We start from the raw sequence: 25,360 nt of genomic DNA, 5'->3' as shown, positions 1-25,360 counted from the left end.
TTAAACTTATTTCTTCTGATAACAGGGTAGTGCAGGGCTCTCCCTACCTAGAATTTTACTAGAGCATCTTTCAGAAGCATTAGCAGAAGATTACACAGTCTTTCTTGATTATCTCAGACCTTAAATTTATTATGCCCCTATCACACACAGCTATTATAGCAAACTGCAGGTTTGTAATTGCTCTCAGTGGGAGAAGGTTCAAGCCCTTTATTTCTTCCTCAGAAGGCTATTGGGTCTGATCCAATTCAGGCCAGACTCATACTGTTCTCTTCTCTAAAATCTATTTCCTTTTTTTTTTAGATTAATTCAAGCTACAAGATACCATCTTTTTCTCTGGCCCTTGACCTTCTAGATAACCCTTCTTTACACCAGAAAATTATGTGTAGGAGAATATAATATTAATTAAAAGGTAGCTTGCCTTTGATTTAATATCAAATAAGAATATTATATTATCTTAAGATATTATCAGAAAATTATCAGATAATATTATCATTTATTTATATAATGTATATAGTATTATTATTTATATGAATACAATAATATTAAAATACTATAAGATATTATAAGGAAAAAATCTTGGCTGTAGTTCATCATAGAGACAGCAAGTAAAATCAAAGTGTAGCTGTGAGCCAGTATTAACAACATAAGCATATTCCCCTCTGATGCAGATGCAGTCACTCAGTTGTGTCATCACTTGAATGCAGGGGTGGGACCCTTTCCCACTCATGAGCTGTTTTCATTTGCCCCAGAATCCCCCTGAGGTTCTGCCAACCAGCTGAGAAGGAAAAGAGCCACTCACTCTGGGGGCCCCTCTGTGGCAACGCTGTTTCATGAATAACATGAGACACCCACCCCTCACCCTACACACCCCTATACATCACCTGTAATTATATTCTGGTGAGTTTGTGTCTGGGCTTTCTCTTAAAGTAAGAGGTGTTTGTCATTCCAGTTAGTTATTCTCTGTGAAAACGCAAACTTTGATGCCTTTTTTTTTTCAAGGCACCCTAGAAATATTGTTCATTATGAATTAACATGTGTAAGAAAAAAACGCAGCTCAAAGATTTTGTAGGAGACCAAAATAAATAATGGTGTTTTCAGGGGAAGGTGGTACTTTTATTCCAGCTTGATGGTGTTTCCAGGAATTCAGAGTTTAACAGTAGTTCAGTAAGGCAAACAGTCAACACATAAACTTGGCTGTCACACATTATGAGTATACAAAACCTACCCCTCCCAAAAGATTTACTCACTGCTCAAGCTCCTCCGCTTGAGAATCCCCCTCAAAAATTGCTTCCAAAGAGGAAAATCAATAGAGTTCTTCATTGGACAGAAAGATGCTATAATCAGGTTCAGAAAGTGATTAGCGTGGAAAAGATTGCTGATTTAGGAACTAACATTAGTGATAAGTTCCCTAGGATTTAATTTTGTTCATAATCTGCACGACAAAGGCTACTACTCTTCCCAGATCCTCACTATTGAGTTAAAACAAGAAAAGGACTAAAACCAGCTTAAAATATTTGCCAATTCCAGCTGCTGATTTTGTCTTCTTTTTAAATGCTATTAGTTTCTCCTTTATTACATTTTCAGCAGAAAACAATCAACTCTACAAAACTTAGATTAGGGACCAAGTCTATTTTTAGAAATATTTCAAAGCTGAGGGCTTTTAAATAAGGAATTCTCATTTAATAAAGGATTAGAAAGTAACAAAGTGGTCATGTACCTATATTTTATAAAGCAACTAACCAAGGTAAGCTAAAAGATGAATATTGAAATGCGTACCTTTAATTGGTGAGTTAAAATACTTAACAGTCAAAATCCAATTGCATGATATATAGCACTATTGAGCAAGGTTAATATCCTTTGGATGGATGTCATAATTATGTATTTTCATAGCCTAAAATGTTTCATTTTAGTACTAAATGTCCTGTGTTACGCACTTATGTAATGTAGGGTTAATTTCAGTACATGTACAATGTATGCTATGCTTATGTTACTAGAACTTACTGTCAATTTTAATTGAAATTTAACTTTTTTTTCTACTTCAGAGTACAAATCAATCATTGCTTTCTCTCAGTCTCTCCAGTCAGCTGCATAATAAAATACCCTTAAGACCCTTATTGTTGCCTCATAAGGAAAGTGCTGTAATATTTTGGTTTATATGTACTGGTGACACACCTGAGTTTTTAGATTTAAGAACGTCTACGTTAGCACTGAAATTTGGACAGTTTATGTACTGAACTGTCAGAGACTCTCTGGGAAGGCAAAGCTCAGCAACAATGCTGTGGCATGACACAAGATCCAAACTAAGGATGTTTGTGAAACGTCGTTCATTGAGCTGAAGAGATTTTATGAGACTTCAGCACAGTAAAGCATTATTATGGCAGGACTATTAGGGCAGCTCACTGTTTACCCAGCACAGTCCTATTTCTGGTGTATGCAAAAAAAAGTGTGAAAATAAAGACTATTTAGGCTACAAATACAAAATCTATTATCCCCAGAAGTGTAGGGACTTTTCACTGTTTCCTATAACAACCTTGTCACACTTTTTAAGAATTGTCATAATAAGGAAACAGTTACAGCATTGATTTACTTAAAACTTTGCTACTGAGAACAGTCCACTTTACAAATTGCCAATTAGTCACGTTCAAGTAGTTACTACTACAAATTTGCTGGAATGAATAAGTAAAATAACAACTGCTTTGATTTTTTTCATTTTTAATCTACTGGAACTTGACCTTTGGGAAATTGAGATTTTAAAAATGTTCTACATGCTGATTTAAAATATGGAACCTGGAATTTGCCCAAAATGATGATATCCTCATAAAAAGGCATGCTGGTCAAATTTGTTAGTATAAAGCATAGACATCCAGGCTTTAAAGACCCATGTGCTGAGAGAGTCTCACATTGACATGGCTTTAAAGGTCACATACATACCCTGCCTCAGTTGAACCCCAAGGGATGCTGTGGCTAAGCACACAAGATGTTCAGACACTACAATCAGGTTTAAATGGGCATATGGCAGAAGAAATCTGTTCCCATAGGAGGAGGAAAAGGAGAAGTAATATCACAAGCAAAATTAAGAAAAATCAGGATGACAGCATATTACTAAACTAATAGAAAGGGTGACACAAAAGGGAGGAGGTTGAGTTGCAGAGAGACACTAGAAATTAAGAAGGTAATTCTGGAAGCATGGCAATGCACTCAGTGTTCTTGCTGACCTTCAGCTGGAAGAAAAAAATTCCTTTTGATTCATTTGGATTTTGGTACATTTCATATTTATCTAACATTTTCAGTACAAAGCAATCTAATCTCAAAAAAAAAAGAGCTTGGTTTGAAAGCTTAATAAATGAGGGAGTTCACACAGGACAAAGAAGTAAATGAGGGAGTAAGGAATGGTGGTTTTTTCCACCTGTTTAAAGACAAACTGCTTTCACACACTGGCATCTGGACCTCAGAATCTTTCAGACACTACTGCCTCTGTCTGGCAGGCCTCACTTACAGAGCAGAGGTCAGCCTTGGTGAAAAGTTTGAACCCAAATCTGTCTATGATACTTTCTTCTTGGGTTACCTTTCCTTGGGCTAATAAGACAGAAATCAGCCTCGGAAAGAATGAACATTTTGTGAAATAGTTTTCCTTCCTCTATGTCTGAATCCAGCTCTAAACATGAAGCTGCAAAAGCTGTAAGGCTCATTTGCCTTCCAAAACACATTTTTATAAAGCACTTAGCTCTGTAGTAAGGGGCAGGTCTGTGAACACCTCTTTGCTATGGGCATAGGAGTGCAATGCACCATATTCATTTTTCACATAAGAAATAATATAGAGGAATCCAGATTTTTTTTAAAAAAAAATTTTCACTATACCTTTACCATCATGCATATTTTTAAAAAGCCATAAAGGACGAAAAAAACCACAAGACTTTCCATTTCAAAAACTCCTCAGGTCTACAAAGTCCTTTCTCCACCTGCCTGGAACAACATCATTTTGGGAAAGACTTTTCCACATGGACACATGACAAATGATGCAAAAATCCTCTTCTGACACCTTCTCTATTGTATCCAAACAAGACAGGGAGTATCTGGTAGCCCCCATCGGTCTGGGAGCTGGCTGCTGCTGGAGCTGAATACAGAATGGAAGGAAGGCAGTCCAAAAGAGGCACCACCAGGAGACTGAGGAAGAGAGGCAAAAACCTCCCAGACCTGGCCCCTAGTTCAAGCTCTCACTTGGATGTGGACTCCTCCCAAGCACAGTGCAGATGGCAAGTGCCTTTGCAGTGACTGGGAATGACTGGATTGGGTCCTTTTTTTCCAAGTTTCAATTTTTGTGGCTCATTTGTTTCCTTTGTTTTCCTTAACAGCACATTCTAACAATATTTTAATTAAAGTCCTATCTATATACAACTTTGACTGCATCTTAATGAAGGTTTTTTTGTTGGTAGTTTGGTGTTGCATTTTGTTGTTTTGCTTTGGGTTTATTTGGTCTGGTATTTTTCATTTATAGTTAAAATATCTAATTACCAAGGAAACTATAATGAAATCCACTAAATGTGAAACAACAAACAGAAATTCCAATTAGCAAGGGGACTGATAAAAGAATTTACATTTCCAAAGCTGTAGCCAGATACTTTTTCTTATTATGTTACCTGTTATTCATTTCATGCTATCAAAGTTCCTTTGCACAACAGAGAAGCATTTATAAATTCCAGCCATGATTCTTCACCCAGATAAGCAGCATGTGAGGGAAGGAAGGAGTCAGCAGCAACAAAAGAAACCTAGGAAGTTTCAATGAGAGTTTGTGGTGAGAAAATTATGAGATTTTTTGTTCCTTTCTATTTTTCCTACCTGTCTAAATCCCATATACCTGTTTCACCCACAGGAGCACACTTAAATCCTTTAGATATTTTTGCAAATTTTGACTTTAGAGCCAGTAGAAAATAACAACAGCTCCTAAGACTACTGTAAAATACTTCACCTGCACACAGGAAAAATTATGTCAGAAGCCATCTGACTAACTGCTGCTTTCATTGATTTTGCCCCCAAGAAGACTAATCTACCACAATGTCATTCCACATCACTCTGCTGAGAAGCTGCACATCAGCTTTTGTGTACAGACTTTTTTAATTACCAAGCATGTCTCCCACAAGTGAAGGAGCTATTATGCACAGAGTGGCTGTACTGTCACCATCACTGCATTCAGGCAGACTCTGGAAATGATTAGCCCAGCATAATTTCTTACAAGAGTGAATTGCAAGCTATCCATTAGGAAAAAAATACACCACACACACCAACAAACCAACAAACCTCTTTTCAACATAACATTTAACAGAATTTAGGTGGTAAACAGCAGTAGTAATGACAATACTTCAGTGCTGTCAACAGAAAACCCATGTCTCAAAACTCAGATGGATGGTAAAATTTAGCTTTGTCAAACAAAATTTTCAGCTGATGTAAAATCAGACAGAGGGATTTTTCATGTTTCACCTTTCAATGCTGATAGCCTGAGGGAAAAAAAAAGGTACCCTTTACTAAATTTTACAAAAAATCCAAAACATTTCATTTAAAGAAATAGAAAAATATAGGATTGTGGAGACTTGATTTTTGTTGAATTGTTTTTGTGGGAAACTCTCTTTCTTTCCCTCCTTTTTTTTTGGTCCCTCCTCCTCTCCCTGCTCCAGGGACTCTGGCTGGAGCAATGGCAGCCAGGAGACCACTCCTGCTAAGGGCAGCAGTGAAGTTCAAGCCAGGCTCCAGCTCCAGAAGTCAGCCCTGTTGCTTGACACTGGCGTTAGCTGGGAGCAGAGTAGGTGGCACAAGGAGCCAAACTCACCCTTTGTTTCAGGAAAACCGAGAGCATTCTCTGAAATAATCACATCTGGCCAGGTTAGAGGTACCCCAGCACCCTTGTACTAGGAGGCCTCTTTGTGGAAACTCAGACACTCAGGTGGAAGGGTTGCAGAGAGAAATGGTCTATGAGCCAGAAACAAGGAGCAGTGCCCAGATACCCTTGACCAAGTCCTAGGAACCAGGATCTTGACAAAAATTGTGAAGGTCAGCTCTAGCTATCAATAAAAATATGCATCACCAGCTCTGATGACACCATCAAAGAAAAACATGGAGCTGATTTTATCCTTTTCCTCAGTCCTCTTTGAATCTTAATTTCAATATCTGCTTCATCTTTTCGCGTTTCGTTGTTTTGCCTCCTTTGTATTTTCTGCTTGCCACTATAAAATATTGGGTAATGACTCTGTGCACTGGTAGAAAGGCGTTCTGCTCCCCAGAGCTGCCAGTAACTCAGTGGTGTGGGAACTGATTCATGTGGCCACATGTAATTTGTATAGCACTTTGGGACCCTTTTGGAAGAAAGACACTATAGAACAGTCAGATCATTTGCATTATAAAGGTTCTGGTGGCTGTTTCTTGGATTAGGCACTTTAGGTTTGTATAATGTTTCTATATCAGAAGAAACAGGAGCTAAATTGGAGAAAGTCTTTTCCCTAAAGTCAGCTATACATTCCATATATTAAGTATTCTGTGTTCATTAGGATTCTGATTTTCATTTTGACTTCCAAAACATACTTCTTTCCTAGATTCTCTTTCATTGTTTAAAAACAAACCTTTTGAACATTCAAATTAAGGTGGTGGTTTTTGAGTTTAACATAAATATTGCTCTTTCCCAGCAATAAAACCAACCGCAGAGGCAATTCCAAGCACCCAGCTTCCCAGATCATTAGATGAAATAACACAGTCACTCTCTTCAGTGAGAGAGTCCTCCTCTGACTCAGGGAGCATTCATCAGTGCTTCCTACAAACCAGTATCCAGGAAGGGGCAATAAGATTGTTCTGAGGCAAAATATATTGCCTCTTCCTACAGAAAGAGCACCTGGAGAAAAAGTGGGCTAAAGTAAATGGGAATATCTGAATGAAGAAAACATCATAAGTAGAAGAGGGGTTAAAATAAAAAGAAGTGTAAAAAAAAATTTCTGAATCCTCTGCCCCAGGTGTAGTACTGATAAAAAATAAGATTAGCTTCATTGACTTCAAACCACAACTTATGCCAAATAAGAATCTGCCTGACTTAATTTTATCCGTTACCTTTTTAAACAATGAAATGACACTCTCTATAGCTTTACCTACAGCAACAGGTGAGCAGAATCGATTCTGTACCAATAATAAGAATCCATATTTTTATATAGCTTTTAGCTTCTCTCAATAGTTTAAAAATGCCCCACAGAGAGTTTTTTACCCATACTGTAACAACAACTGCTTCCCTGTACAATAGGCTTACTCCAGACTTTATTGGAATTACTCCAAGTACATTCAAATGATTGTACGATCACCCAGTATCCCTCTGACCAAATTTATATATATGCGCTATATGCTGCTGTGCCAGCACAACACTTAACTGTCATATTTTCATGTCATTTCATATAAACAGACTCTTTTCCTTTTTAAACTAATTTTTTATAGTGAAGAATTTGTTCAACATGATACTTCTGAGTGGGGGACAGTCAAAGATTACACTTTAGCACGTACAAAAAGAGCATCCTATTTTAAGGTATTCTGCAGAAGTCCTGCCATTTATATACTTGCAGTGTTAGGACTGACTGGATCTGCTTCCTAATTGCATGACAATCTAATTATGCTGCACTTTCTCCCACTTGGAGATGGACCAAAAGTCCACTGCAGTTACCACAAATCTAGCTTTGGGTCAGGACCTTATTTCATAAGAAATGGTCTGTCTGCATTAGGACTTACTGCTGGAGCAAGCAGCTATTCAGTGTGGGTATGAATATCATAGTCTGGTCCTGAGAACTTTTTTAAGAATTCTTCCATAACTTATCATGCATGTTCTAAAAAGTTTGAGCAAAACCTATAAAAAAGATGATGCTACAGCAAGCTGCCCTAAGGAAATACCCCAGGAGAGAGTGTGACAATGTTATCAAATAAAACAAGATAGACATCTGTTATTCAAGTTATTACAAAGCATTTGGTGTCATACTCAATAAATAATATTCCAGGAAGTTTAAATGTAATCCTGATGGACACTTAGCAAAAATAATTTTAAAATGAATAGCATATGTGGAGAGTATCTGGTGGTTTTCCACTCTAAAAAATGAAAAAGATCTATTTGTGCCAGAAATTTACACTCTTCCAGTTATCACTGTGCTCCAATACAGTATGCTGTGTGCATGAAATATCCTCCCAGTATAATGTGCACCAGAAGAGTGGGGGGGAGTGAAAAGGAAGAGAAAAAAAACACCACTGCTGTAGTTAGGAATTGCAGACTGCTGGTTTATTAAAGTGCCCTTCGTTCACCCGCTACATCCAAATCAACAGTGTGGTGATTGGCACTTGCTCTCGTAAGTGGGTATTGTGTGAGCAGTGGGCAGCTGGAACCCTCTGAGAATCTTCACTTGTCAGAGATGAATCAATCATCTCAAAAGATGTCAGCATCTGCCCAAACCATTTTATATTAGAATAAATGGCAGATGGTGGTGTTTTTATATTTAATCAGTTCCACCAAATGCAGTTTCATCTCTTATAAAACTAAACCATCTGCAGTGTGTAGGTGTACAAATCTAGCTAAATGCCCACTGCAGAGCCTTTCCTCTTAAAGGTAAACTGTACATGTTTAATATTTGTGGATGCTAAGTTCACTAAATTTCAAAAGCTTTAACAAACCACCCCAGTTTTATAAGCGCTTTTATTTTATTTTTATATTTCAAATATTTGGTATGAATGGTCCATGCCTAACTCTTGCTTTTGAATCTTATTATGTAAACTGATCATACTTGACAGTATTAAAATACTTTCTATGCAAGATCATTCCTTCCTTCTTTCTATATTACCTCAGGCCCAGCTTCATAAAGCATAGCACAGAAAGAGGCTTAGTGACTTGCCCAGGGCAGAATACATCAACAGCAGTATAACTCAGAAAAAACAAGGTGTCACCTGGCAGAATCAGACTGAAAGTCTTGACCATAGTGAGGCTTTCTCCTGATTTTAGCCTGGCTTTTAATACTATGTCCTAAAACAGCCTCATAGACAAACTGATCAAGTACAGACTGGATTAAATGGACAGTGAGGTGGACTGAGAACTGGCAGAACTGTTGGGATCCAAGGGCTCTGATCAGCAGCACAAAGTCCAGCTGGAGACCAGCCGCTAGTGGAATATTATGGTTTGGATATCTGGACCTGTACTGTTTAATTTCTTCACTACAGACCTGGGTGATGGGGTCACAGTGCACCCACAGCAAGTTTGCAGCCAATGGGAGTGGTTGATGAAACAGATATTCGTACTGCCATCCAGAGGGACATCAAGAGGCTTGAGAAACGGGCCAAGGAGAAAGTCATGATGTTCAACAAAGGGAAATGCCAAGTCCTGCAGCTGAGGAAGAACAACCTCATGTGCCAAGATATGCTGGGAGCTGACCAGACTGAAGGCAGATTGGCAGAAAAATATCTTGCTGAGGACGTCAAATTGAACACACACCAGCAATGCACCCTTGCATCAAAGAAGGTGAACAACTTCTTGGTCTGCGTTAGGAACAGTTTTGCCAGCAGGTCAAGAGAGATGATCCTTCTCTGCTCAGCACTGGTGAAAAGCATCTGATGTGCTGAGTCTAGCCCTGAGCTCCCCAGTTCAAGAGAAACAGACATACTGGTGCACATCAGGCAAACAGTCACAAAGATGGTGAAGGAACTGCAGTCCAGTTGTGCAGAAACTACTGTTCTTTAGCTTTTCTTCAATTTTGTTCCAGTTTCTCCCTTTGTAGCTTTGCTGACAGTAGCATGGAAACACATACAAATTTTAAATAATTTCTCCAACAGCACCTGAGTGAAACCTGATCAACAACAGGCTGGACAGTTGATTTCCAACACATTTTACGGGATTTGTTGGGGCAAGAGGGGCAGCAATAAAGCAGCCATACTGACTTCAGTCTTTGTGCTTTTTTCCATTTCAGTCAATCAGCACTGATGCTGGTGTGCAACAACCAGCGCAAATCAGAACAACTGACATATACTGGACTCTGCTCAGACTAAAATTAACAGTGAAATCACTTGGAGATCTAGAAGTTCCCCAATTTTCATGAAAAAAAAATAGCTAAATTCTCTATCAGAAAGAATAACAATCCAACAATGGAAAATATTAAAGGTACATCTAGCTATCTAGTAAGTCTACAACTTTGGAAAGTGATCTAAAAATAAAAACTTGCCATAAGTTTAGAAAAAAGATCCTTTGCTATGCCATAAACTTGCAGTACAAGATATACTTTTCCTTCGCACCGTGGCAATAAACATGGTGTGAGGCTTTTGTGCATTGTTAAACTACCTTTACTTTTCAATCCAAGAGTGGCTATGCATTGGGGAATGGCTACAGACTGCAAGAAATCAGCTGGTGCAGGAAGCACTTTTTAACCTTCCTACTTTTTCTATAAAGAATGAAGACGTGAAAAAGTGAAATGAGACTGAAATATCCTTGAGAAGGTGCTATCCGGGAAGCCCCTAGAAATGCAGGCAGAGAAGATATAAGTGAGGTCTGCAGCCAACGGCTTGCATGGAAATGTGCTGCCCACACAGGCTGCACACCCCAATAGCATCATCAGGATGGGGACAAGACTATGCCAAGTGCACCTTGGAGAGGAAAGAATGATCTCAGAACAGTTTATACTTCCCCTACCTTCCATCCCACAGGGGAGAGGAGCAAAAAGTGGTTTATGTTTGAATAATAGTTCCTTCCCAGTGTTGCATCTGAGGCAGAGCCCTTTGCTCAGGGTCATCTCCTATCCTGCTAGTCCACAGGGAGTAAGCAGACAGGTGCCCCGCTGGGAAGTACGGTACTCATCTAGGTTAGCACAGTGGTTTCCACTCACAGCAATTCATGGAAAGCTTTTCTTCAGTTTCAGCCCAAGTACATTCACAAACAGTCCACTCTGGTTTCAGTTTGAGTTTTTCTGTAAAGTACAGCTCACTTGAAACCAAATGACTCCTGAAACTGCTGTTTACTGCATGAAAATGAAAACTATCCCTATCCTGTATTGTTTAAGACTTTGGGGTTTTTAGTAACTTGAGAGCTCAATACTCAAAACTCAGAGGTTTTTTTTCTGAGTTACTAATTTAGTTTGGTCCTTGTCATCCCCCTAGGTCAGTCTTTTTTCCAAAACCTCCAGGGAGTCATTCAGGACATGTCTACACACTGTACAAAAGCCTAGCTTCACTGTAGGCATCACTTGTACTTTTATGTCCATCTGTCTTCACCATACCTTGGTTCATTACAGTTTGTATTAATAAGCAGGGAAGTGGGGCCAAAAAAATCTATCATTGAAAAAGCCTCTTGTAAGGGTTATTGTCTGGGCACGAGGGCAGGGCACTGAGAAGACTCAAATCTAGGAAAAGGCAGAATGTCTGCACTGGCTGCCAGAGCTAGAGCCTGGGAATTTTCCTACAGGCAGAAGAATGAAATGAAGCATTGATACAGTCCTACAGAAGCGCATACTTTGCCTTGATAAAATCTCACAGATTAAGAATCTGGGAAGGGCAAGCTGAGTAACAAAGAAATCAAGACAAAGAAATGGAGAAGGCAGTGGGCCAAGTAAGGAAGTAGGAACCAAATTACACCAAGCCCATGAAGAGCTGTGCACCACAGGAAGGTTTGGACACAGACAGCTCCTGAAAAAGCAGTAGAGAAACAGAGGAAAGAAAAAGCAAGGAGCGTATATATTCTTCATTTTAGGAAGATACACATACACATATTTATGCATAAATACACACTTTTGTGTTCACAAACATGTATGTACACTTATATATCCTTACATGTACATGAGTGCATATGTTATTTCTTGTGCTATTTCAGGAAAAAAGGAACTGGTGTGCAAAGAGTGCAAAGACTGTTTGTCTGTTTGCTCTCAGCTGTCACATGCCCAAAGAACAAATTGTAAACTGACTTTTCCAGTAGGACCAATGTTCTCAGCAAAGATGAGCTGATGCTAGTCAGGAGCTTGGTGGGGAGGCCAAAGGGGCTAATACAGCTGTGAAAGCATAACAGGCTGACAGACTGTTTATTGGAAAACTGCCAGAGAAGCCAAAGAAGAGACCATGTTTCGAGCCACCCAGTCAAAATGGAACTTGGGAAGTCACCATAAGTCTGAAAGCTGAGTTTAGCACCAGCTCAGAGGTGCCCTACCAATGCTGTGACACATTTTAAGTAACAGTTTGGTATTTGTATAAAATTCTTATTTCATTTGTTCTAAGCCACTGACAAATCATTATTCCAAAGGGAAAGTCTCTGCAACATTAATTTAACCAAAACTGTTATTCAAAATTTCCAAACAGATATTTCTCCCAGAAACACACAAATGTATAAACACTTTATCTACAATATCTGCATGTTTAGCTGCAAGGGATTGTTGTAATTTGTCTAGCTGCAGATCATGCCACAGGTCTCAGGCCCTGTCCTCACATCATTGAAATTAAGATATAGTCAGAGTTTTTTTATTATGGTCTACAGGGATCCTGTACACAGCTTTCAAAAGCACAATGCCACAAGAATAATACTGATCTTAGCCCACCCAACAGTTATAAATACATAGTACCCAGGACAAGCCAAAATAAATTATTTCATTACTCAAAGTCCTGATGATACAGATGAGGAAGGCACAGAAGGTATAGTAGGTGAGCAAAGAATTACTGACACATAACAGCAGGAGGGTTTTCTGGGGAAAAATTTTACCAAGGATAGAAAATTCATGGGAGAAAGCATAAAGTTGTAGGCAGGGGACAGATATGAAGCTGCTAAACTAGTACAGGAAGGTGACATGGCAGTGTAGGCAACATCTGTAAGGCCCTGAAGATGAGGTCGGGAAAATTTCATGTGGTACAGCTAAACAGGAGGACAATGAGTGACATAGAAAGAAAACAAAACTACTACTGGATCACTTCATCTACTGTCATGTCAAGTCTCAACGCAATTCACAGCTTACAGGTTTACCAGCTAACACGCTCCTCACTGCAAGTTTCTAACTGAGCCAACTGTGCAGAAGTTTTCAATTTGGCTGCACCAAGAATGCCATTTTGATCGCAGCATGGAGCAATGTGTGAGAAGAGGGCTCTCGTTTTCTGTTGCTGTCATTCTACGATGTTCAGCACGCTGGTGGTGCCATCCTGACTGAAATGCTCGTGCTTTGTGCAACCCTGTGAGGGACCCAGACAGACAAACAACGACATGGTCATGTTCTCCAGATAACAGAGACCAATTGTGTTGTGGTCATCAACACTTTGCCACTGGGGAGAGGAAAAGGGACTGTGCCAGTTGCTTTATTCCAACAATATTTCTTTCCAGCCTATTTATAATGCAATTTTAACAGCCGTGGAGGACACATTATTCAGCTGCCCAACTTGGGCAACACAACTAGCAATGAAGGAGGGGGAGGAACTGTAGAAGTTATGGAAATCGTAAAACATATGCTGCATCACCTTAAGTAGTTTCTTTTGTAATTCAGAGCAACAGATAGGGGTAGAAAGGGTGAATTTTGGGGCACAGAATATTAATCTGGAGTTTTTCTCACCCACCAAATGCAAATAAATTCCTCTGGGAGAAAAGGAGCTGTTCTGCCTTTATACCAAAAATAAATGTGAGCAGAGCCTCATCCAACATGATAACTACTTCTTCTGCTGATTTCTTTTGGCTTGTTTCTTTCTCGCCCCACAAAACGCTGTGTAATGGGCAAATGAACATGGAGTTCTCTTGCAATAAATTGGATGAGTGAACAGGGGGAAATCAATTTCTTTATGATGGGTCCTAGTATGAACAAAACCAGAATGCCTAATGAGTGCTGGAATGATAAAGTTCAAGGACAGAGTCTATAATTAAATTATGTTAAACTAAAACAGCTTTGTTGACTCCAATATATTTATTCCAAATTTTGCACAGATAGAAACTGTGACTGGAATATACAGAGTCTACAAAGTTGAGGAGCAGATTCTGGAAATTAGAGGGATTTCTGTTTCTTCTGATACTTAGGACAAAACTGGATCAATCTCCAATTACACAATACATAAGGAAGAAGGTCTAGTATTACTAACATTGGATATGACAGAGGAATTAATAGGAAGTTTCTCTAATTTATGAGGTTTAAGAAAGAAATCCTTAGCAGGGGTGGAACTAAAGACAGAGAAATTAAATTTTACAAGGACTTTAAACAAATCATATAAAAATAGCAAAACATGCTCTTTACCGTAATAGAGGATGACCAGCAGAACAGATATGTGGAAGATACTCTCTAGCTCAGAGTTTAATTAGAAATTAAAATGTCATACATTTAGAACAGGTGTTCTAAATTTTTTAAACACTTCCCTTTGAAGCAATAGTTTGCTTACCCTGTTTTATACTCTTCATACCTATTAAACTAAAAATGCATATACATAATTATGAACAAATTCAGACTCCTACTCTGAAACCCTACTTCCAGCAACTTATAAGACTTGAGATGAACTGTCCAGTGGGATTCTCCATGCCTCTCACAGCCACCAGATAGCCTACTTTAAACCTTATAAACCACTGGACTATGATAATAATTTATCAGAGGTACATTAAAGACAGAACGTAACACCTGACTTCATGCCTAAGCAGAGGTTTGAAAGAATCATCCAGTTGCCACACAGTGTTGTCCTCTGGCAAATCTGAAGATAAGCACCACGCCAGAAAGTGCTCTTATCTGGAGCACTAATTACTACAGTGCTGTAAAAGAGCATTGTTCAACTAATGAACTTCTTTTGTCAGAGAATACCTTTCATATCAATGCTAAAAAAACTGTACAAATGCTTAAAAATTCAGGAGCCATCTGCAGAGGTCAGGTTGGAGCATTTGAGTCACTTCAGCAAGTTACCAATTCTGTGACATCCTTCACAGTGCACATTTTTGAGAGCAGATGAGGACAACCAGGTTCTCCAGTTTGCTCCAATGGCTGGGAGCTAGTGATGACTCTGGTCTGCAGGTGTCAGGAAAGGAAGCAAGATACTGCTGCTGCCAATGGCACATTGAAGCGAACTGAGGTCTTGTGTTCAGCCTGCAAACAACTTTGTGGAGCAGACTTTGCAGAACTCCACTAGCAGCAGAGCTGAAGAGGGCATTTCTAACAGGGCACCCTCCAAAGCATTGATCTGTCAGGTCTATATTTCTAACAAGGAATAAAATAAAGACTTTATTCCTGATACTTCTGATCCCTTTAGTCTGATTCTGCATCTCTATTGCATCCTACAGGGTAATATCACAAAAAGAGTGAAGCTTATCAAAGCATGTGTGCCTTTATTTGTTCATTTATTTTATATTTTTACAAACCCAGGATCTTGGAAAAATGACTTTAAAAAAGGAACATCTGTCTGTAGGCATATGGACCTTGAGGGATGCAAATGACAGCACATTTTCTAAATTACAAATTTTTCACTTAATTTTTAAACTGAAATGTCAGTCTTCAAAAAAATTTTCTTTTAATATCCAAATGTTAAAAAAAACCCTATTTCTGCTTAATTTATACCTACTCACATGTTTAGCTTTTATTTCAAAAGGGATGCTAAAACATCCTGCTAACTGTTCACCGTGGTTTCCAGTGACACCTCTTATGCCAGTTCCCTCCTGAGTAAGAAAGGAGAAATCTCACACTATGAACCAAACCTTCATGACTAATTTTCCCATTCAGAGTCTCAAAGTCAAAACCCAGTTTTGCAACTTGTGTAAACCCACATTTAATTTTAAGCTCTGTTCCCACAGCCTGTATTTAAAGTTTAAAATTTTGCTGAATGGTGATTGCCGTAAGTACAGCTTCAATGCTCTGCTGAATCAAGTCACAAATGCTGATTAAGTTGGAAAACTAATTTGTATCACAAGGAACATGAATACAATCTTAAAAGGCATCTAATTTTTAAGGTCAGATTGTAAGCTCTGATATACACTTTATATCTGTAACATCTCAGAAAATGTATAAACACATCTGCCAAACTGGGATGCACATCTGTGGCCACTCCTGGTAACTAGACAGGCTATCAGATTCACATCACACGCGCATGTACATTTCCTGGCTCCCTTCAGTACATGACCTAGTTGAGCTTCCTATGTGGAAGGGTATGGTTGAAGATGCAAAGGTCATGAATCGCCATCTTAATACTACACACCCTGCGCACAGACAGCAGGTGTATCTATGTAAGCATCTCTGGAACATTCCGTGCTTGCAGTCATTGCAGCAGACATTTTGAAACAGTTTGTGCAAGCCAACACCTACCAGAAATTAAAACCACAACATTAGAATAAATTCTAAATGTCCAGGACATTCCCTTCATCAGCTACAGAACACAAAAAACTCTCCTGTGATTTTACCTCAGTGCCATACCCATTGGCTTAATGAGATTATACAGCAAGCAAACCACATCAAGGCTGGACTCAAGATTTGTAGGGAGGAATTCAACTTGTCAGCTCCACAATAGGAAAAAGTGTTCATCAGCTTTGCAGGAGACCTTTGTATGTATCACAATGCCTCCTACATCACTGAACAAGTCTCTCCTATCCCCTACCGCATGTATATAAAATATACGCTGCCTCCCATCCTCTGAGCGCAATTTGAGGAGCAAAATCATCTTGCCTTCTGTCAACCCCAACTGGGCAATGAAAACTGTTATTACCTCACTCCTCGCTGGCCTCCTCAGAGAGCAGTGTTCAGATTTCTTTTCTCTGTGATACTACATCAGTCACCATTACCAGCCTTCAACCTTTGCTAGGTCTATTACACATCATTCTGTTAATATGTTCACAAAAATTACTTTCCATCCCTAGTCAGAATTCAAAGCATATCAAGAAGTCCTATAAAAGGAATAGAGCCATCAGACATCACGTCATTCTGAAACAACCCCAAAAAAACAAGTTGGCTTTTTAGAGGAGACAATAGGCTTTGAACTTGGTAATTACCAGCTACTCCTGATGACTCTACATAGGAAAAGCCACAAACTCCCCTGTTCATGGAGGCTGTAGATGTAAACCCTTCATTATCACTTCTGTTATATAAATGTTCTTTTTCTTTTTCATGTATTTAACCTTTATAATGGTAAAGAAACTCAATGTTTAAACCAGCTTTAATTACATATTTTCCTGAGTGTTGCAACAAGGTCCCTTGAGTGACTTACTTGTCTAAAAGGCAGAAAAGTTTGCACAAATGGGTTTTAAAACACTACTTCTGGCCCACAGAACTATTTCTCTCACAGGGCATAATAGAGAAAGAAAGGACACAGAGTGTTTTTCCCACACAAAAAAAAAAAAAAAAAAAAAAAACACAAGAAAAACACCAAAGATGGAAAGAGTTTTCAGGAATTCAGTCACAAAGCAAATTTTTGCAAATATTACAGCTGGCATTGCAGCCTGAGAGGACTACATAACAGGGGCAGGCCCATTTCAAGGCTTTGTATCTAAATTGACTCTAGTGTCCAGGACAGAGTAAGATTCATAAAACACAAAGCCACCTTTACTCCTCTCCCACATAATGTGCTTTCTGGGATGCATTAGATTTTACATGTAAAATGACTATATTTTTAAAGATATTTAAGCACTTTAATCTTCAAAAAACAGAAGGCCAAATACCTTTAAAAGTCTGGCCCATTATCAGCTGGAAAGAAATTGGTAAAAGCAATTTTAGCCACTTGTTTCTTTTCTCTGTTCATGATCAATATATCTTTTTCATATATTGGCCTAATTCAGACTGCAAGGTCTACTGAGCAGGGAATATGTTTTTACATTTATAGAGTGCCCCATAAATTTATGGCACTAGATGTGTTTTTATAACAGTAAGTAAGGAAAAAAAAATCAATTATTTCAGTGAAATGATACCTTTTTCACACAAGCAATTGATATTAATGCCTCCAGCAATAGCTGATGTTGCTTCTACCAAGACCAGGACCTCTGAAAAATCCTGGAAATTGTGTGCATGTGTTTCCATAATGTGTGCAGTTTGGACTCTTGGAAAGTAATAAAGCATTTCAATGCAAGATGTCTCTTGACTCCTTGCTTACATAAAGGCACTCTGCTTATGAGTGCAACTTCTTACTTTCACATGGCTAAATCATTAGTGAATCTCATGAGTTTTAACATCACCAAGTGCCAGGTGCTGCACCTGGGTCAGGGCAACCCCAGTAACAATCCAGGCTGGGGAATGAACAGATCCAGAGCAGCCCTGCTGAGAAGGACTTGGGGGTGCTGGTGGATGAGAAGCTGGACATGACCCAGACATGTGCCCTTGCAGTCCAGAAAGCCAAATATGTCCTGGGCTGCATCCAAAGCAGCATGGGCAGCAGGTGAGGGAGGGGATTCTGCCCCTCTGCTCTGGTGAGACCTCACCTGCAGTGCTGCATCCAGCTCTGGGGTCCCCAGCACAGGAAAGACATGGACCTGTTGGAATAAGTCCAGATACAGGCCATCAAGATAACTAGAGGGATGAAACACCTCCGCTATGATGAAAGGCTTTAAGAAATGGGTTTGTTCAGCATGGAAGAGACAAGGGTTAGGGATGACCTAATTGTAACATTACAGTACTTGAAGAGAGCCTACAAGAAAAATGGAGAGGGACTTTTTACAAGGACATGTAGTGACAGAACAAGAGGGAATTCCTTCAAATGGAAAAAAAAAAAAGTAGGTTTAGATGAGATCTGAGGAAGGGATTCTTTACTGTGAGGGTGGTTGAGGTACTGTAACGGGTTGCCTAGGGAAGTTGTGGATGCCCCATTCCTGGAAGTGTTTCGGGTCAGGTTGGATGAGGCTCTGAGCAACCTGGTCTAGTAAAAGGTGTCCCTGCTCATGGTAGGCAGGTTGGAACTAGATGATCTTTAAGGTCGCTTCCAATCCAGGCCATTCTACAATTCCATGATAAGGCCATCACATCAAATGGTCAGGATATGCATAAGCGCAACACATGCACCTTTTGTTTCACTACAAACTTATTTGAAAACTTATATAACTGCTGTACCTACCTTTATGTAGGTCTTTCGTTCTCTCAGCTTTTTAAAGTGTTTCTCTGGCCCACATTGCAGGATACACAGTGTGGTTTTATGCATATAGCATAGGCTCTAGTGGCATGCATGTAAAATGAATGCAAAATATGCAGCCAAGATAAACTCTGGCAGATCCAGAAAGCAGAGCTGAAGAAATCACTTTGCTCATTACCTTTAAAATCTCTTCCATTTGATAATTATATAACCAATAGAGGGAGAAAAGCACTTTTCCTTGCCAGACGTGCATTTTCATGTAATTGAGCAGAACTTCACAGGACGCCTACTCTCTATTTGAATCCTTAAGAATTAATTGTTTTATTCAGCCATTTCCATAGGACAAGGCCACTAAATAACGAGACCAATCAACCTTTAGAATTAAGGAAAAATACAGATAACATAGAAACAGGCAGGGCTTTTGGTGGCATAAAAGGACACCTCTAGCTAGTTAACAGGAATAGCCAATGTATTCCTGACCCTAAGTGCAAAGATTTTAACAGCTGGTCTCACAAAATAGATCCCATGATTAATACATTTGAAACAAACCTGAGTTGCTAGATTAGGGCACTCTGTTCAGCAGTGGGAGCATTCGCTAAATTGCGCATCAGACACCCATTGTCTGAGCGTGGTCCTGATAGTCACATTGTAAAGCTGATTCTCTAATATTCTTGGGATGCAATGTACTGCATTTTTTTCATCATTTCCTCTACATGTAAACTGATCTCCTGCGTTGAAGCAGTACTATTTAAAACAAAAGGGTTTGATTTATAGCCAGTCCCCAGCCTCATAAATCACACCTGCAGAGTGGTGCTCTGAGCTCCCTGTGTTCTGCCAGCATTTACGTTTTATAAATGATTTGGGTTTACCTCCCATTGTGATGGAGACTAATACAATTGCATTCTACTCTCCCAGCATTCACTCTTGCTGTTGCTCATTATTCCCACTGGGAATTCAGACCTAGTTTTTGCAAGCTTGTCAGAGGGGAGGGGAGTGGAGGTGGTGTGGGGTTTTTTTAAATTAAAGAATGTTGAATTAAAAATTTATGTTTGTGTGCTGTAGCTTTTTCTATCACTAGACATACAGTGCAGTGGATTTTTTTCCTCCCTATTGACTTTGCTTATATTTAGGCTCCCATTTGCTAAGCTAATGATTTGGAACTTAAGCAGGACAGCAGCTTGAAATGTTCAATATGCAGAGTATTTGACCTTCACAGTAACCCAGGTATGTACATCAGCCTTTCTAAAAACTGCATAAGGAGCTTAAATTATCATTTTTAAATAAATAAATAAATAAATAAAGATTAATGACTTTAGTTCCCCAAAAGACTAAGTGCAAAGGTTTTATTTTTAACTCTCAGAATCTACTGAAATACCAAAAAAGATGCTTATATAATGTTTTGCAATTATATTTGAAGCTCTCAACCATATAACAGTTCTAGTTTGTTAAGCATGGTTCAGACACTTGGAGATAACAAAGCTTGCTCCTTAGAGCTGACAGCCTTAAGTCTTGATGCAAGGAATTATTCTTAAGTCATAGCATCATTTAAGTTAGATTGATGGGATTTGTGCACATGCCTTGATTTTCTCTGTACCAAAACAATCAATGATTCAATTTTTTCAATTAATGACTATCATCACTGCCATTTTTTTGTTAAATACTGCTACTACTATACCTATAACTAGCAGAAAACCAATTGTAGCTTGAGATTGGTAAAAGCCACAAATCTAAGTTACACTTCTGTCACAGATAAACAGTACAACTTAGATTCTGTTTTGGAGCCCAGTCTTCCGAGCATTTAAATTGCAGCCTGTTATTTGACGAGTTGAAAAACTTAGACTTGAGATTTGAAAGGTTGCAGTACATGTCAATGTATGCTGAGATCAGGCTCAGACCTAAATAGTTGCAAAAATATTTCTGAAATTAATAGTAGTTATTCAAAAGCTACTCCCTTTCCAACATAACTCAGATGTTGACTGGAATAAGTAGACCTGTTCCAGTTCTATGAAGGATTCAGCTAAACGCTACTATTTTCAAAGCAGGTTAAGTGAAACCAAAAGACACTTTGATTCCTGAATTACACATTCACGAATGCATGAATGTCCACACATGCATTTATGCAGGAACAGCTTTTGTGCTTTAAATGCAAACTTTACTTTCATCCAAATTAACTTCCAAAAGAAGGCAGCAAGCCTTGAATTATTGTGCCCATTGTCTGAAAATTCATATTAAAGCATTTGTATGAAAAGTACGATACTGAATTTCATAGTGTGGGCATCAAGATAATCAGTTGTAACAATTCTTGCTAGGTAACAGCTAGCCTAATTTTTAGAACCTGTTTTGCTTTTATATAGCAACTGCTTGTGTAAAAAACAGTGATCCTGACAACTGCTTCCAAAATAGAAGTTAGTGAATTCACACATTCTGAACAACTGCTTTAACTCTCTAGCAGTTCAAAATTATTCTTTATTCTGGATCAATTACTGAGAAACAAACACCAAGTTTTTATTGCCAAAATTTGTTACCTTAAGTTTAAATTTCTTAGATTTATAGTCAAAATATGATAAACCTATGAGAAGTAGTAGTAATTCTGCAAATATTGTCCATTTGATATTTTATCTTACTGCAGGACAAGGCAGCAAAAACACTGCAGGAGCCTACCCCCTCACTGCAATTATTGTTTGATCCACAGGTTAGTTTTACCATCACATTTAATTACAGTAAAATTGAATCATGCAAATCCTGGTACACATGCATAAGGTTAAATTGCATGTTGCTTGTGTATGTAATTCCATACACTGAAACAAGTCCTCTATTATGATTTGTTTTATGAAGCATTTTCATACATATATTCAGAAAAGAGGTCCAGGATCACGAGCTTCACTCTGAAGTAGCTTCACATGCAATCATGTCCACTGAAATATTAGAGAATTTAATTGCAGGTTTGGTCCATCATTATTGTTTGTCCATTTGATCCAACTGTATGTGAGGTTGCATAGTCACGACATTTAACATATCCTTATACATTTGTTTCAAACAATCCTAAAATTCCAATGTTTCTTCCTGAAGGCAATGTCTTTATACAAGGTCCTATCAAAAATAAACCTGCCATAAAAAATGTTTATGTAAAAAAAGAGGGTTTGGTTGAATACATAAAACCTGCTCCTCCATCAAAGTAATCATTTGAGTTAACTTTGAAGCCTGATTTAAATATTAGCAAGTATGAAAAATTTATTGCAGTCTTTACACAAAGCAAAAAGGCATTAAATGTGCCCCAATGTCTTCAATGAATGAAACTCATTTCAGTAAATGTAGATATGTTTCAGTTAATGGCTTTTTTTATAATGTGAAGCAGCAATTACAAGCTATATCTGGAACTCTGATAAATTCATCCAATCACCTCTCAGATATCGGCACAATCAATTTAAAGGAAATTACTAAACTTAGGTTTCCTAAACTTCCATTTGCGCACACAACAGCAGTAGCTGAAAATGTGCAGTTTGATTTGCATACACGGCTTTGACTTCTTCACAGACATTTCTGAAGACAGGTATCTGGAATTTTGCTGGAAATTTGCCCTCCTGTAATTCCTGTGATGCTAGGATTCTTGACATAGTCCATCCATCTGTTTTCTGAGTTAATCCTTATATAATAAAAAGTCTTGCAATTCACTATATTATTGGAATCCAAATGTCTGTTCCAAATGCTCCTGTAATAGAACTGATATTTTGAAAACACATTTAAATATCCAGACCTAGCAGAAGAGGACTGCCTATTTCCACTTCTGCAACTCATTTACCCCTGGGAGAAATCATAGAGAAAATTTAACCAAAAAACTTGCCAAATAAATATCTGATAGCTCCATTAATATACAATAATAATCAATAAAGAAGGCTTTCCTGGCAGTGAATAACTAGCTGGAGGAAACATTAACTGTGAGAAATTTCCACTGCAGAGTGCAATCTGATCCTGAAAATACTTATTCATGTTATCAATCTTTATTCTTACAAAATAATCCTGATTTGGGTGATCCAGATGTAACATCCTGTTTAAGTACCATAACATACCTATTGTTCCCTAGGTACATTGATAAAGTACCATATTTAGACCATTTGTTAAGTTCTGCAAATACTAGTTATAAAATTACTTTAAAAGAAAAAAAAAAAACAAAAACAGTTTCTTTCTTAAGAGCTTCTCAAAGTTGAGTTCTACGTTACCATGGATACACTGCATTGGTCCTATAATGGTCTTGCTTCAGCACAGTAAGCAGCAGGGAAACAAGGCTAACATTTCCATCAGCTTAGAGCACCTTCATTACCTAAGTGCTGCTCCAGTGCTGCCCAGTGGAACACACCTTTTTATATCTTTTTCATTCTGAGAAGGAACTAATTCTTGGTCAAGACCCTGCAGTTGATCTCAGCATAAAAAGTATGCAGCTCTATAATTTCTCCCTAGTACACCCCAGGCATGTTTCTCTGGCTGGTTCACACAGTGCCAGGTGGTTGCAAATTACTTATCATTATCCCAGATCATTTGTACAGCACTAAGTATCATCACTGACCTCCCCCCAGAAATATGAAGTTTTCAGTTTATACACAGAACCCTGTTTTCTAGAAGAATTCTTAGAATGACAGAATCATTATCAATGTAAATAACTACTAAATACCTCTGCTCCAAAAGAAATTAGTTATTCTGAGATGTTGCATGAATCCCATCTTATCCAACTGTACATGTGAGGAATAATTCTCTGATGCTACAGGTTGTTCCACTTTCTTGTTCTTTGGTGAAGATAATCATTATGGTCCCAGGATAAGTCTCAAAGACATTCTTAAGGAGATTGGCAAAGAGAGAGCAATCTTGGAAGAAAAAGAAGCTATTAAAAAAACATAATTTTCTTTAGATGCAAAGGAGGAAGAGAAGGGTCACTAGTGGAATACACAGGTTTTCATCTCTATACCAATACTTCACATATGGCCAAGGTAGTCAGTGATCAGAAGTGGTGAGTCTGTAAATGCTGCAAAATATCCAAGAGGCAGAAATTATTAGCAGCAGTATCTGAGGTGAGGGAAAATAGGGTTAAATTAATATTAGCTTTCAAAATAACATGAAAACAACTCAAGACAGAATACAGTTAAGAGAAATCCTATCTTCTGGGTGAGGTGAACTAGTGACCTAACAGCTGTTTTCTACAAGATGTTTTCAGATAAGTAATAGGTCCATTGCTGCACTCAGGACAAATTTTCCTTGGACTAACTTCTACGATTGCTGCTGGTCTTTCTAACATTCATCAAGACTCCCTTCTCATCTGTTTCATAAAAAAATTCATCATCTATTTTGCTAGGTTCAGAATGGCCAGCACAGTCCATCATAAAGTTCTTTTTAATTAAAATATTATTGTTAAGCTTAATATTTTAAAAATAATTCATAAATTCTGACTTTAAGGTATCCCAAGTGATGCTGCATCTAAATGACTGTAAAACTAGCCTGTGCATCCTGTACCACCATCAACACCACTGGTTTTGCTGTTTACTGTCTTCTTTCAAGTTTCATGTAGCCTCTTCAGCCTTGTGGCTATTGTCACTCAAACCAGTATACTGGATTTTGATACTGCCTGGGCTTTCAGGATGCTCTGCAGAACAAATCACCACCACGGCCAATATCTGGGGAGCTGTGACATTGCTAGATATGAACTTGGCTCAGTGACTCCATTAGCCCCATCAATACACATCCCATGGCCACATGAGCAGCTATGCGATGTAGCAGCAGTCATTTCAGAAGAATCATTGACTGACTTACTGCACAGGCACAGAACTGACAATTAAATGAACTAACAGCTTCAGTTTACTTGTCATGATCAATCCAAGCTACAATGTGGCTACGCCTGTGTCCAGCTACCATCTGGCCCAAAGTGGTTCCCAGGGAAAAGTATAAAACCATACTTAGGCCCTACAAACACTGCTTCCACAAACACCACAAGAACTCTCTCTGAGTCCTACAGGGGCCAGAGGGCTTGCTTTTATAGGTGAAGGCCAATGGGTTACAAAGGATCTGGGATGGGTAAAGGCCAATGGGTTACAAAGGATCTGCATAGGGTCTCCTAAAGGATTGTGGGTCTGTCTTTTCTCGCCGTGACCAAAGTGGTTGCCTTTCCAGGGAGTCCTGCTGGGCGATTGCAAAATCTCTTATCTCAGCAGAGATCCCTCCAGGGCAGGGGCTGGGCACACCCCACACAATGTAGTCATGCAGGGAAAAGTTAGGAGCAGCATGACCAAGTCTGAACCACAGCTCCCATTCTGTGACACATCTTCCAATAGAGAGTTTTTCTGTCAAGGGCAAGTAAAGCATCTTA

The 25,360-nt window shown here is 38.6% G+C and overlaps 2 long non-coding RNA genes across 2 annotated transcripts in view; both read right to left on the bottom strand.

Annotated features, from left to right (window-relative positions):
- The window catches only part of LOC125322616, a 235,961-nt gene that overhangs the window by 162,318 nt on the left and 48,283 nt on the right, over window positions 1-25,360 (bottom strand). The window lies entirely within an intron of this gene.
- LOC125322618 lies at window positions 663-25,067 on the bottom strand. The gene is made up of 3 exons (XR_007202116.1): window positions 23,678-25,067; window positions 4,638-4,766; window positions 663-775 (listed from the first exon to the last, which is right to left on the bottom strand). It is a non-coding gene; the product is annotated as an uncharacterized LOC125322618 (long non-coding RNA).

This window comes from Corvus hawaiiensis, chromosome 3 (assembly GCF_020740725.1).
Source record: "Corvus hawaiiensis isolate bCorHaw1 chromosome 3, bCorHaw1.pri.cur, whole genome shotgun sequence".
In the NCBI taxonomy this organism is placed as follows: Eukaryota; Metazoa; Chordata; class Aves; order Passeriformes; family Corvidae; genus Corvus; species Corvus hawaiiensis.
This window is presented reverse-complemented; position numbering and strand designations above follow the sequence as displayed.